The following is a 12,110-nucleotide window of genomic DNA, read 5'->3' as shown; positions in this document are numbered from 1 at the left end:
TATCATTGTGAGCATTTAGCTTAAATTCAGCACCCAGAGCCGCTAGACTGGATGTAGAATCTATTTTAGCATCATTCTGCACATGCACGGCTTTCTTGAAAAAGCACATCTTGTATATACAGTACAGTATAAAAATCACATCTCTACATAGGCGTATGTATATATATATACACAGTATATACACCACAAGACCATAGATTTTCAGTAATCTTATCAGGGCTTGACACAGATGATCAGATTTTTTTAAGGATGCAATACCTTCAAAAAAATCCTCATTCATTAATGTCAGCTGCAGATTTCTGAGATTATGAATCCTTTCTGTTTCCTAAGAAAGTTAATATCACCTCTGGTCAGTCCAGGATTGATCCTATCAGAACCAATAAAATAGCTCCTGTATTCTCTGATCATATCTTTTAGGGAAAGAAATGTGCATTATGCTGGAACCTCTCAGTTCATTTTTGATTTCCAAGGGACATTATGGTGCGTTCCATTTACCTCGTCGGAGCTGGGAATGAAATCACCCGAGTTGAAGGCGTTCCAGATAAAAGTCTGAAAACCTCGCTCGGCCAGCCATTGTTACGCTGGTTGATTAAAAAAAACAAACACATTGTGCAGTATTTACTCATACTAAACACGTCCACAGACAGCAGTTGGACAGCACTTTGTCTATGAAAATTTCTATGAAACACAAGTACTCAGAAGTGCTAATAAACAGTATAAACTACAGCTTTCACTAATGTCACACAGAGCAGCCATCTTGGATCTCGAAGCTGGGGTAGTGTGGTTCTCCCTATTTTCCGAGTCGGAATTCCAACTTACGGGGGCGTTCCCTTTCAATTTCCGACTTTGAACTGGGAAATCCCAACTTCCCCTGTAAAATGGAATGCACCATTATCACTGGACGCATACCACAATGCCTCTTGACACAATTGGATAGACCTACAACCAATCAGAGCAACAACAAAGTGATGTAGCGCCATAGTTCGAATTACGGGGGGGATTGGGGGGGTCTGACTCCCCTAATTAAGGCTTGGACCCCCCCAAAAGAGGCAAAACCAACAGTTCAGGGGGGTCTTTCTGACCTGTATTTGTAAATATTACAATATATTTCCCACACTCATGTTTTATATTCAAGAATCTCGAAATACTATTTCAGACACCCCTAAAATGATGTTGAAAACATTGACGTTAGTTGAACATCCTGTCTGTCTGCATCACTCGCAGCACAGCTGCTCCAGTCCGGTGCCTCACACGCTAATGGAGATGCAGCAGCTTAGTGTCAGTAGTTAACTATCTAGCTGCTTTAATACACTTAACTTTCCTACCTTCAGAGATTTTTAATTAGCATTTCTTTTACTTGAAATGAGCTATCTGATGTTAGCTAGCTGAGAGCCCACCCTATCATTTCATTATAACTATGTAATTTCATATTTTATGTAATTGTCAGCTAACACTGGTGTTTAGGCATGAGCAGTGAAATTGGGGATTAGTTATTGTAGAGATACTTTTTTATATCAATATAGAGTTATTTCTTTTGTGAGTCCTTTCACAATAAACATGGCATTTGTTTTAACTCTGGAATTCCCAAAAATTCACAATTTCCCCTGACTACTGCTTTATTGGACACAGATTACATCGTTAACAGTCAACATGAGCAAGAGGAAAGGAGATATTTGCTAAAAAAGAGTAAGTTGAAACTTGACGAGAATGATAATAATTAGGAATTAGTCATTATAATAATGCAGACTGTATTTTGTGTGTCTTTAGTTCTGTATCAACACTGTGTGGGTTTGTTTTGAGTGGTCATGATGGTCTGCTGGCAGTTTTGCTCGAGAATACTTGGTGACCTCTGACTAAAAAAGTTGTTGTGTGGTATGGGGCACCCGTGAACTGGTGTAATGAATTTGATTTATCATCATCTACAGACTGATGACACTGGTTAAATAAGCAAGGATATTGTAAGCTTTGTAAGATTTTAGTTCACTGAAGCCCGCGCCTGTGCTGTTCTGGGTTTTCTATTGGACCTGGAAAAATAGTTGACCCCCCCCGGTTGTCAGTGTATAATTCACAGCGCTGAGCGACATGTGCAAGTTGGGGAGGCACTTGGTCTGTTTTTCACAAACTTTCTCAAACTTACTCAACAGTACACTAAAATGTGTTTCTGAAAATATTTAAGGCAGGAAATAAGCAATGCAGTAACAGAATCTTCATTTATATTTGATCAGTTCGACAGTTTGATCTGAGTTTCATGAACCTGGTGAGTGCTGGTCCAGACCTACAGCTAATCAGAACAGCAAAACGTTTGACATGTGACTTTCCAAATTGCCCCTCTGTCAGCCATCATATCAAAGCCACCCCATATTAGATGAATGTTTTTTGGCGTGACTTGAGTCACATCGGGTGGAAATCTGACTGAATGGGAGCGGAGCCATACGTATCTGACAGAGCAAATGAAACATGAGCTTGCAGATTTGTCTGGTTCCCAGGCAAATAAATCATTCTTGCACACTATACTTATATAGTCACTGTAATAGGGTGAGAAAGTTTTTTTTGTATTTGTGGTCAATTTATTTAAAATTTCCTGTGTTGCATGTGTGGCATCCTGACTCCTGATTTGCATAACTCTTAAAGAACAATCCACAAACTTGTGGTGTGTATGGAAGTTTTCTTTCAGTCTCTTCTGGAAAACAACCTGATGAAGGCCATGTGCTGAAACAGTACACTCTTAATTCAACAGAAGTGCAGAATCTTCCTGTAAGCCTGTCAGTGTGTTATTTTTCACTTTCATCTCAGAAATAATTGAAACCTGTGATATGGTGATATTTCTGGGCCTTTGTTAATGGTGTTTCTCCAAGCTTTGGGTCAGTATGACATCCCATTCATCTTGGATGCCCAACAAACTCTGTAATTGATTGTTTTTTTTGTAACTGAGACTGGAAAGGGTGAAAACAAAATCACTTTGTGCTAAAGTAAGTATATTTTCACATGAAACTTCATATCCTTAAGTAACTTCCATCAGTTGATGCTACATTTTAGACTCTTTGATCTTTGAATTTAAAGATGTCTGTCTGCCTGAAAAGGTGGTCAACTCGATCACAAACACAGGTGGATGTTTTTAAATTCATTAATGAAGAGAAGCTTCTTCAAAAAATCACAAGGTTACTGCATCAGAACATGCAAGCACCCTCTTCATTTACTCACTGTGCTTTTATTTGGTTTTTTGGTATGCATTAGGATTTTTCAAACACTGACTGATAAACAACCCAGAAAAGACACGTTCGGATAACCAGAACATGCATGCAGGCTCTTTCTGATAAACTGTGTGGACTCCTTCATTAATTGTCAATTTTCCGATTGAAATGCGTTTTAACTGCACAGCATTCAAATCATTAGATACACTTAATGAATTGGCTTAATAGTTTCTTCATTCTCATCATTGTAACCACCCATCTGGATCAAAATCAGTTATGTGGGCTTAGTCATTTAATATAAATAAATGTGTGTCTTTCGGGTAGAGGGATACCACTTTATATTTGTATGCATTAGTTTGAAAGGTTGGAAAATGTGGGAATAGAAAAAGTGATGCACCAAACTCAGTAGTCACCTCTGAAGTTAATGAAGCATTATGCTGTAGCATGACTACATTTGATCTAATAAATTTATGAGAATTAATTATGAATTTTAATATTCAGAAAATATTAATTCACAAAGCTTCTCGTTTTGCGGGGCACCACCCGAGATTCCGTTCGCCCAGGGTCTCGGGATTCTCTGGGTATGGTTAATAACTAGACAATTATTCACTAGTGATCAGTTAGTTAATAATCGCTCAATTATCCTAAATCAATCAGTCAGTCTCATAAAGAAGGGGTAAATTCTCGTGGCAGGGACTTGGAGATAGGCAATACACACACAATTCCTTTGGTTACAGTGAAATTTATTAACTAATTAAGGTGAATATAAAAATGCAGTTAAAATATACATCCAAGAAATAAACAACGGCTAAACAATGAGAATGTGGGTTTCTATTGTAGGGAGCATTTGACTCATACGGGCAGCTAATGAACGCAAGTTATGAGTTTTAAGAGTTAAAGATAATCTATTAACAACTATGGGACATCACTGATCCGCCGGCCAGTCGCTTTCTCTGCCAGGGAATTGCTCCGGAGGTCCGTCTTTTGTCGGCTTACTGAAGAAACTCGCAGTGGGGGCCTTTCCAACCCTGGCTCGGGTCAGAGGTTTGGTCGTCCTTTGTTACTGCTGCCAGGACCACGTGGGCCGACCTCTGTGGGATTAGCTCGAGAATACAACTTGGTCGTTCTTCAATTAAACTAGTGTAACTTAACGGACTGATAACTTTTAACAAAACCAAAGAAAATAAAACGCAAGTAAAGTTGGTGGAAACGAGGGAAAACTGAAGTCGCGGCACTTCGCATGTGTGGCTTGAAACGAACAAGCCTTCGCTGCGCCGGGTCCTTAGGGCGTTGCCAGGAGAGGGGGCACACTGGCCGCATGCCGAAGCGCCATTGGAGAGCCAGGAACAAGCGAGGACAAGAGAAGACAAGAGAGAGCGAGACAACGTGGGTCGCTGCTTTTTGTCTGTTGGGGCGTGGTTCCCAGAAGGCAGTCCTTTGTTCCCCTGAGGGAGGGCTTGTCTCCGGTTTCCGGAGAGACAGTCTTTCTTTCGACATATTATATTAAGTTAATCAAAAATCTATTTGCGCCTATTGTAATCAAATATCTTCCCACAACCAAACCTTAATTGTCAAACGGTTGTACCATTCTTAGTTTTAAGCACTTGATAAAAAGGAAAACAATTGTCAGTAGTTAGAGGTTAGCATTTCATAGGAATCACATCAGATGAGAGGAACGTAACTAGCTTTCTGGATATATTGGCTGTTACACGTTCTTAGAGAATATTAGCAAGATACACGAATGACATTAGATTATGGACAAGATAAATACAGAGTGACATTTATACATTAAACGGCATTTCAGACGATGGCATGTAATACTTATTTTGTCCACTTGGGGGAGCTCGGGTTACATGACGATTTGTTTCACCCTAAAACAACCTTCTGCCCAGGAGCTGATGAATTTAGTTATTTGACCTTAAATTCAAGCTGGAAAATTAATTGGGTATAGGATGACATTTCTTTATCATCATTTCTAAAGGAAGTGTCAGAAAGTGTTGTGAACAAAGCATTGATTACAACAAAAACTGAATAAAGGTCAGGGATCCTTGCTGAAAATTAAACACTGCAAAATTAACTTGTTTAGATTCTTTTCAACAACAAATAACACCAACATGGTAACATAACTACTCAAATGGAGTGGAGAGACCTATTCAAGTAACTAAAAGATTATTTAATTAAACAAGGTAATGCTTTGAGGTTTGAGGAGACATGCTGCTGTTTACACAAAGGAGTTCAGGGCAGTGTCTCTGGTGTCCTGGAGTTTCTCACGCCTGGGCGTGAAGAGGAGAACATCCTTTGATGTGAGGTAATTAAACAAAGAGAAAGGTCAGTTGCCATGGTTACATGTGTGGGGGGGCAGTTTAGGGTTTCCTGCCCTCTCTTAAGAAGAGTTCCGATAGGCTGTTCAGGAGAAGCTAATCTCTGTTTAGTGTTTCTTTGTCATTTTAACAGTCAGGCGCCGAGCGTTATCTCGCTGCGGCATCAGAGGTGGCAAGTTTTACGATCAGACTGCCCAGAAACAGCACTTAGGGAAGTTGATATCTCACCTCCTCCTTTTCTTTCTCCCAGGGAGAGAGAAAGAATTTCAATAGTCCAAATTTATTTGATATAAAATGCACAAATCCACACTGTATGTTCACAAAAATGCCTTTATGTGTGTAACAATACTCAGAGGTCACCTTGTTTCACCTACCAAAGTAATAAAAAGAAATTGAGGTCTAAGGAGAAGTGTGTTCCTCTGTGGTTGCATTTGATGAGGTTTTCTTCCATTGTAAGGGGCGGAGTTAACCAATTAAAGGGGCCCCTTCACTGATTGCTTGTCACTACGTGTATTGCTCTGTGAAAACCGTGATAACATCTTCTGCGGCTCTGGAGGAGAGTTCTGAAGTTTAAAATGACCATATTTGGATCTGTCTGGATTATGCTTCATACAGAGGGCCGTCTGATGAAAGACGCTTTTGCAGTGTTTCTTTTGGCATTTTTTTGATAGATAAACACACAGAATTCAGGAAGCAAAAGGGATGAGAGGCAACAAAGGTCTGAGCTGGAGTCAAACCAGCAGCGTTGCGGTTATATAGCATGTGCCTTAACCACCCATGCTGCATTAGTCTCTCTCGTGTCCCCCAATTTTATGAAAGTGAAATACTAAATCGCTCAAATGCACCTTTAACAAACGTGGTGTCACATCCAGGTTAGAGTTAAAAAATCTGTGACACTGTCAGAAGTAATTTTTCGGAAAACAACTCGGACACTGTTTTAACACCAATGTTTTGTTCACAGATTGTTAAATCAACAGAGTTAGTGAGATGTTTAAATCAAATAAGGGCTGCTGCAAATAATTATTCTCATCATTGATTACCCTGTCAATTATTTTTTTTGGCTGTAATATGTCATAAAATAGTGAAAATGCCTGTTAATTTCCCCCAGCTCAAGGAGTTGTATTCAAATTTTTTTTTATTGGTCCAACAGATCGAAAGCAAAAGACAACCAAATACATTCAGTTTACTGTCATATCTGACAAAGAAAAAGAAAAGCAGCAAATCTAAACATCTGAGGAACTAGAACTAGTGAATTTTCGCATATTAACTTGAAAATGACTAACACCGTTAGCACACATTACCTATGACAGAAATACACTTATCAACATCCCTTAAAGGAAGTGCAGGGATTGGATTCAGTGCAGCTCCCATCCAGACAAACGTCATTGCAAAAGGTGTGATCAAACCAGGAAGAGAGAAAGCGAGTTGGCATAAGAGCTAAGCTAACCCAGGTTCGACCTAAGGCTATACCACTACCGAGGCCTGCTTCTGGCTAATGTCCAGTAGCAGGAAAATAAAACGGATGAAATAAGACTCAGGCTAACTCAGCAACAAATCAGAGACTTATTTTTACTGAGACCTGGCTGTACCATAAAATAAAACATTGCACTTGACAGGCAGAAGGTGTTCAGAAACAACCACGTCAACCTTGAGGAACCAGTGTCATCACACAACAGCAAATGTATTGTTTATGATATGTGGTGACCACTGAGACATTAAAATCATTCCCCAACCAGAAAGCATGAGGTGAGGGCCCTATCCCGAGCCAAAAAAGCTGCCATTGCCACTGCAATACCAGTGCAAGACTGAAAGCTGGCTCCAAAGAGGCGAAGCGGAGACAGGTGACCTCAATACCAACAACACCAAAGATTTGTGACATCATAGGCTACAAAAGCGGGAGCTCATCATGTGTGAGGCCACATTACCAGATGAACTTAAAGACCTTTTATGCTTTCTTGGATCTCCTCAACAAATACTCAGCAGTATAGTCTCTTCCACCTCCAGAAGACCAGCCACAGTATCCACAGTATTCACAGCAGATGTGAGAAGAGTCCCGCTGGGAGTGAATATGAGTCAATCAGCTGGGCCTGATGACATCCCTGGCCATACCTCCTCCACTCTAGTTCTCAACACTAGAGCCCCCCAGGGCCGTTTGCTCAGCCGCCTCCTGTTTACGCTGTACCCCCACGACTGCAACCCCCGACATAGAGAGAACTCTGTTGTGAAGTTTGCAGATGACACCACCATCATCGGCCGGATTTCAAACAATGATGAATGTGCTGCTTAACGTCATCAATAGAGCTGAGTTGGAGCAGGTGAATAGTTTCAGGTCACTGGAAATCAGCATCACAGAGTTCCTGACATGGTCATCTCACATCTCCACGCTGGTAAGGAAAACATAAAGGCAACTACAACCTAATCTCGTTATAATACCCTGTGTTGTGAAATAATAAATAAATCTACCTTGAACCCAATTAAACTAAACAAATTGAATAATTTATTTATTTAAGCAAATAGAGCGATACTGGACGCTCTGTGATCCAGTGAGACATTATCTTACGTAACAACTTTTTGGTGCAGCTTAAAGATGGAACCACCCATTAATACAGCATTCTGCTGGAGTAAAATAGCTGCTCTTTCCACCTCTGGCTCAGATTTAGGTGGCTTTGGGGCTGACTCGGTCCTGGCAGGCCTCTTCTCCTTGATCCTCACAGAGCTGACATTTGGCACAGGGGTGACACCTCACCAGCTGAAAGGACAATTCTCAGATGAGCTTCCTCAATATTTCAAGTCCACTGACATTTCATTATATGAAGAGGAGTTTAGATCCTGGCAAATGCTTCTTCTTACATCTTAGCTAGCCAGGTTAGCAGAGCTGACAATCACCTGCGGGAAGGCGGTGCAGGAGCTCCTCACACACAACGTGCACATGCATAGAGGATGCAGACATGAATGGATACACACTTGCAGACGCACACACACAAGCTGGCGGATGGAGTAACCTTTTATGAGCGCTGTGATGCAAATGTCTCTTCAGCTCTGTGTGTGTGTGTGTGTGTTTGTGTGTGTGTGATTGTTGGAAGGGCTTAATGTCTCAGGATTAACAAGTTTTTTCTAGAGTTTTACACTCTAGGTTGTTTACAAAAAAACTTTCTCCAATGTAGAACAGTTTCAGGCTCACAATGGACAGTTAAACAAATGATCAACATTAATGCAGAGATACTATCAAAGATATTGTCAAAACATGGTGCCTGAGCTACCCACAATACAACTCAAACCCCTAGTTTCTTCCTCTTCTACTAGAAGAGGAAGAGACAGGAAGGAAATCAAGCAGGACTCAGGACACAGCTTGCTCTTCTTATTAATTTAACAGTACTGATGCTCAAAAGTCCTTACATGTAAATGTCAAAGAAACAAAGCAGAACCTGAAGAATTCTTACAGTTTAAGGTTATGGGACGCTCCAAATTATGGTTTGTTAAGGTTTTGTAGTGGGAAAGCTCCTGCTGGGGTTCAGGGGTTAGGGTAGTTAGGGTATGCAAGTGACGTTAAACAATTTATCAGATTTCACATGGCCACAAAAGGCTTTCTCACTCATATGAAATAGTCCTCTCCAGGACCTGTAAATAGACTTTGATGTGTAAAATCAGTGTGGTTCCACTTTAAAGTGGATTTTCAACAAAATATTCCCTTAAGCCATAAGCCTTTTGGAAACACCTTTTTTGGTTGATACTAGAACTGTATATGGACCTATCCAATTTTCGGCCAATCAAATGACACCGACTTCCTCAGCCAATGATTGTGCATAATTTTTTTTTAAAAAGCTGCAAAAAACCTCACATTTTTCATGTTGATAGCCATATTGTGTTATGTATTGTCATCTGTCAGCATGGTATGTTGCATGTGGGGCATTATGTTGCTATGGTGAAGGCAGTGTGATCCTAATAACTTGTACTTACAGATATGATGATCTCATTATAGTTTGGAAAGACTTACCGCAGAAATTAATTAGGTTTAGATTTTTTTTCATACTTCTATACATCCTTAATGCCTGAAACTATGGAGCTACCTGCCAAGTGCACACAAGTATGCTGACAGAAATATTTGCAAATTAATGCAGTTTCCTGTGCCAACACACACACACACACACACACACACACACACACACACAGTCTGAGGAGGAAAACAGCAGGACTTGACCAGAAATGTAGCTTTTCAAAAATGTTTAATTCATTTCCAAAGAGAGGTTGTGGAGCTTTCATTCCTTCAGCATTCATGAGTTAATGAGAAACCACAAAGGAACGGCCAAGCAATCATGTAGAGCTTTAAAGCGGTGGGCTGATTCCAAAGTGAAGAGCATTGGGTGGTAATAAGACCAAGCTGGGTCTGGATCATTGCTGACACATTTCCCATCCCTGTGAGCTCTAACCATTTAATCGATCTGTGTCTCCCATGTCCACTCCACTCCAGCGAAATCACCAGTGGTTAGCCAAGGACTTTTCTTTTGGGTTGGGGGTGGATAGACTTTATAATTTACTGGAGCTGCTGTGGAGAACAATTCAGAGAGATTGTTTTTTTTGTGTGTGTCTCTTGATTCTCTGGCTATAATATTTCTTTCTGATTGCACCAGATTTATGGAAGATATAAAATGCCTAAATAAAACCAAATCAAACAATGAAATACAGTGAAATACATTACCCCTGGTTACATTTCTTTTTTTATGTATGCATGTACTGTCTCATAATTAAATTAAAAATATATGGCAAAATTATTTTTTTTTGCTTTTTGTCCTTGTCACAATTGAATTTTTCATTGTGACAAGGTGAATATTCCATGCCACATTAAAATCAAATCATAAGAGAGACAACAAAGTGAGGACATGTGTTATGACCACCAAAGATTCTGGATTCTGATTAGCTGGAAGGTGTAGATTAACTTTTTGTAAACGGGCAGTTTAACTGGACACCTGGGACATAGGTGTTTGTTTGCAATTTTAGATTAATGCAACAGTGAGCGTCATCTGAAGAGCTTGGTGGTAGTGTTTTTATGTAATCACTATCATCAACAACTGAAAAATAATTAGAGCATGAATAGCATCTCAGTGAGAAACACACATTTAATGTGTATGATTTTGGACATCAAAATCTTTCCACGGAGGCAGATAACAGGTTCTATAACCACCTCGTCATCCATTACAATAATTTTACTATCCCTTGCATGTAGTCCAGCAGAGGGCAGTTAGGCCTGCCAATATTTAAGCACTCATTTGTTTTCAAGTGCAAAGGATTTTGTTTTTTTAGATAGAGATGCACGGTCAGCTTTGGGGCGCGACCATGGGGCTCATGTCATTGCTGACTGGAGCTGATGAAAGACAGCTATTCACACAAAAACTGTACATCTAGTTACATTTGTGATTGATTGAGATGACTATCACTAAATGTTTCTGCAGCCAGCTACCCCACAGGACGCTGTTTTAATTTGGCCGTGGCCATGCCCCAAGCTGTAATTAGACAACTTGTTTTCACCCCCTTAATGAAAACAAATGAGTGCTTTGCATTTAGAATGCATTTAGGTGACAAATTGTTAAATTATTTTCCGTTTTAACAAACAAAATTTGAATGAATACATTTAGCAATAAATATTTGATACTCTATTTCTTGGGTTGATTTTTTAATTTAGGCATTTTAAATCCTACATAAGATTTGAGTTTACATCATGCAATCAGAATAAATGGGTATTACCCTCATGCTTTTGGGGACACCTAACTTCACTGAAGACAGATGTGGCACCTTTTTTGTCTGAAACTGCTAAAATATCATCCCCTGCATTAGCTTGCTTGGTATTAGACAGTTTCCATTGTTGTGACTGTACCAGGGGAGCAAAATAATGCATAATTCATTGTTTACCTGATGGACACGAAGTCTAATTAAATCTCCAGAATATCTCCAGCTGTGACGGGTGTCTCTGATTTTTGTTTCCTTGTTTTAAAGTGACAAAGTTGCTTGTGGAAAACTGGCAATGCTAGTCACCAAGGACTCTTCTATCAATCTTATGTCAGTCTAACAATAAGGTGTATGTGTAAATAAGTCATCTAATATTCTTTCTCTTCCCCATCAAAGAGATTATAGCTTAACCTCTGTTGTAGCAGACGTCCAACGCCTATTAGCATTATTATAAATAGATTCTGTCATGATTCTTAACACAATATCCAGGGATAAGCCTAAGCTGAGCCAAAAAGCTTTCCATTTGCACCATAATCTTCAACAGTGTGAGTCTTAAAGTTGATTTTAATGCCGACGTAGCAGTTTGTGAGTCACATGCACTTTTAATTCACTCAATTCGCAAATTAAATCATATAATAAATGGGTGATGTGCTACCAATGAAACCAGGCATATGAGCATGTTGTGATTATTTCATGTAATACAAGTATGAACAAAATTGAATTGAGATATAATTTATAAAACACCTACCTAAAAACGTGCATAAATGTGTGTGTGTGTGTGTGTGTGTGTGTGTGTAACATGCAGCACCGGCCCCATCCCCTTATTTTGCGAGTTATTGCTTGGTGTTAGCTGAGTGATTGCCTGGTGGCGATTCAT

The 12,110-nt window shown here is 39.7% G+C and overlaps 1 protein-coding gene and 1 long non-coding RNA gene across 2 annotated transcripts in view; one reads left to right on the top strand and one right to left on the bottom strand.

Moving 5' to 3' along the window:
* Positions 1-12,110, top strand: part of LOC123974450 (gamma-aminobutyric acid receptor subunit gamma-3-like) — a 113,132-nt gene that overhangs the window by 9,829 nt on the left and 91,193 nt on the right. The window lies entirely within an intron of this gene.
* Positions 9,719-12,110, bottom strand: part of LOC123974456 — a 153,233-nt gene continuing 150,841 nt past the window's right edge. The window contains exon 6 of the long non-coding RNA XR_006825854.1: positions 9,719-10,055. This is a non-coding gene — a long non-coding RNA (uncharacterized LOC123974456). The remainder of the gene's footprint in view (positions 10,056-12,110) is intronic.

The sequence above is a fragment of the Micropterus dolomieu genome, linkage group LG01 (assembly GCF_021292245.1).
Source record: "Micropterus dolomieu isolate WLL.071019.BEF.003 ecotype Adirondacks linkage group LG01, ASM2129224v1, whole genome shotgun sequence".
In the NCBI taxonomy this organism is placed as follows: Eukaryota; Metazoa; Chordata; class Actinopteri; order Centrarchiformes; family Centrarchidae; genus Micropterus; species Micropterus dolomieu.
The sequence above is the reverse complement of the archived record's forward strand: the minus strand, read 5'-3'. Positions and strand labels throughout refer to the sequence as shown.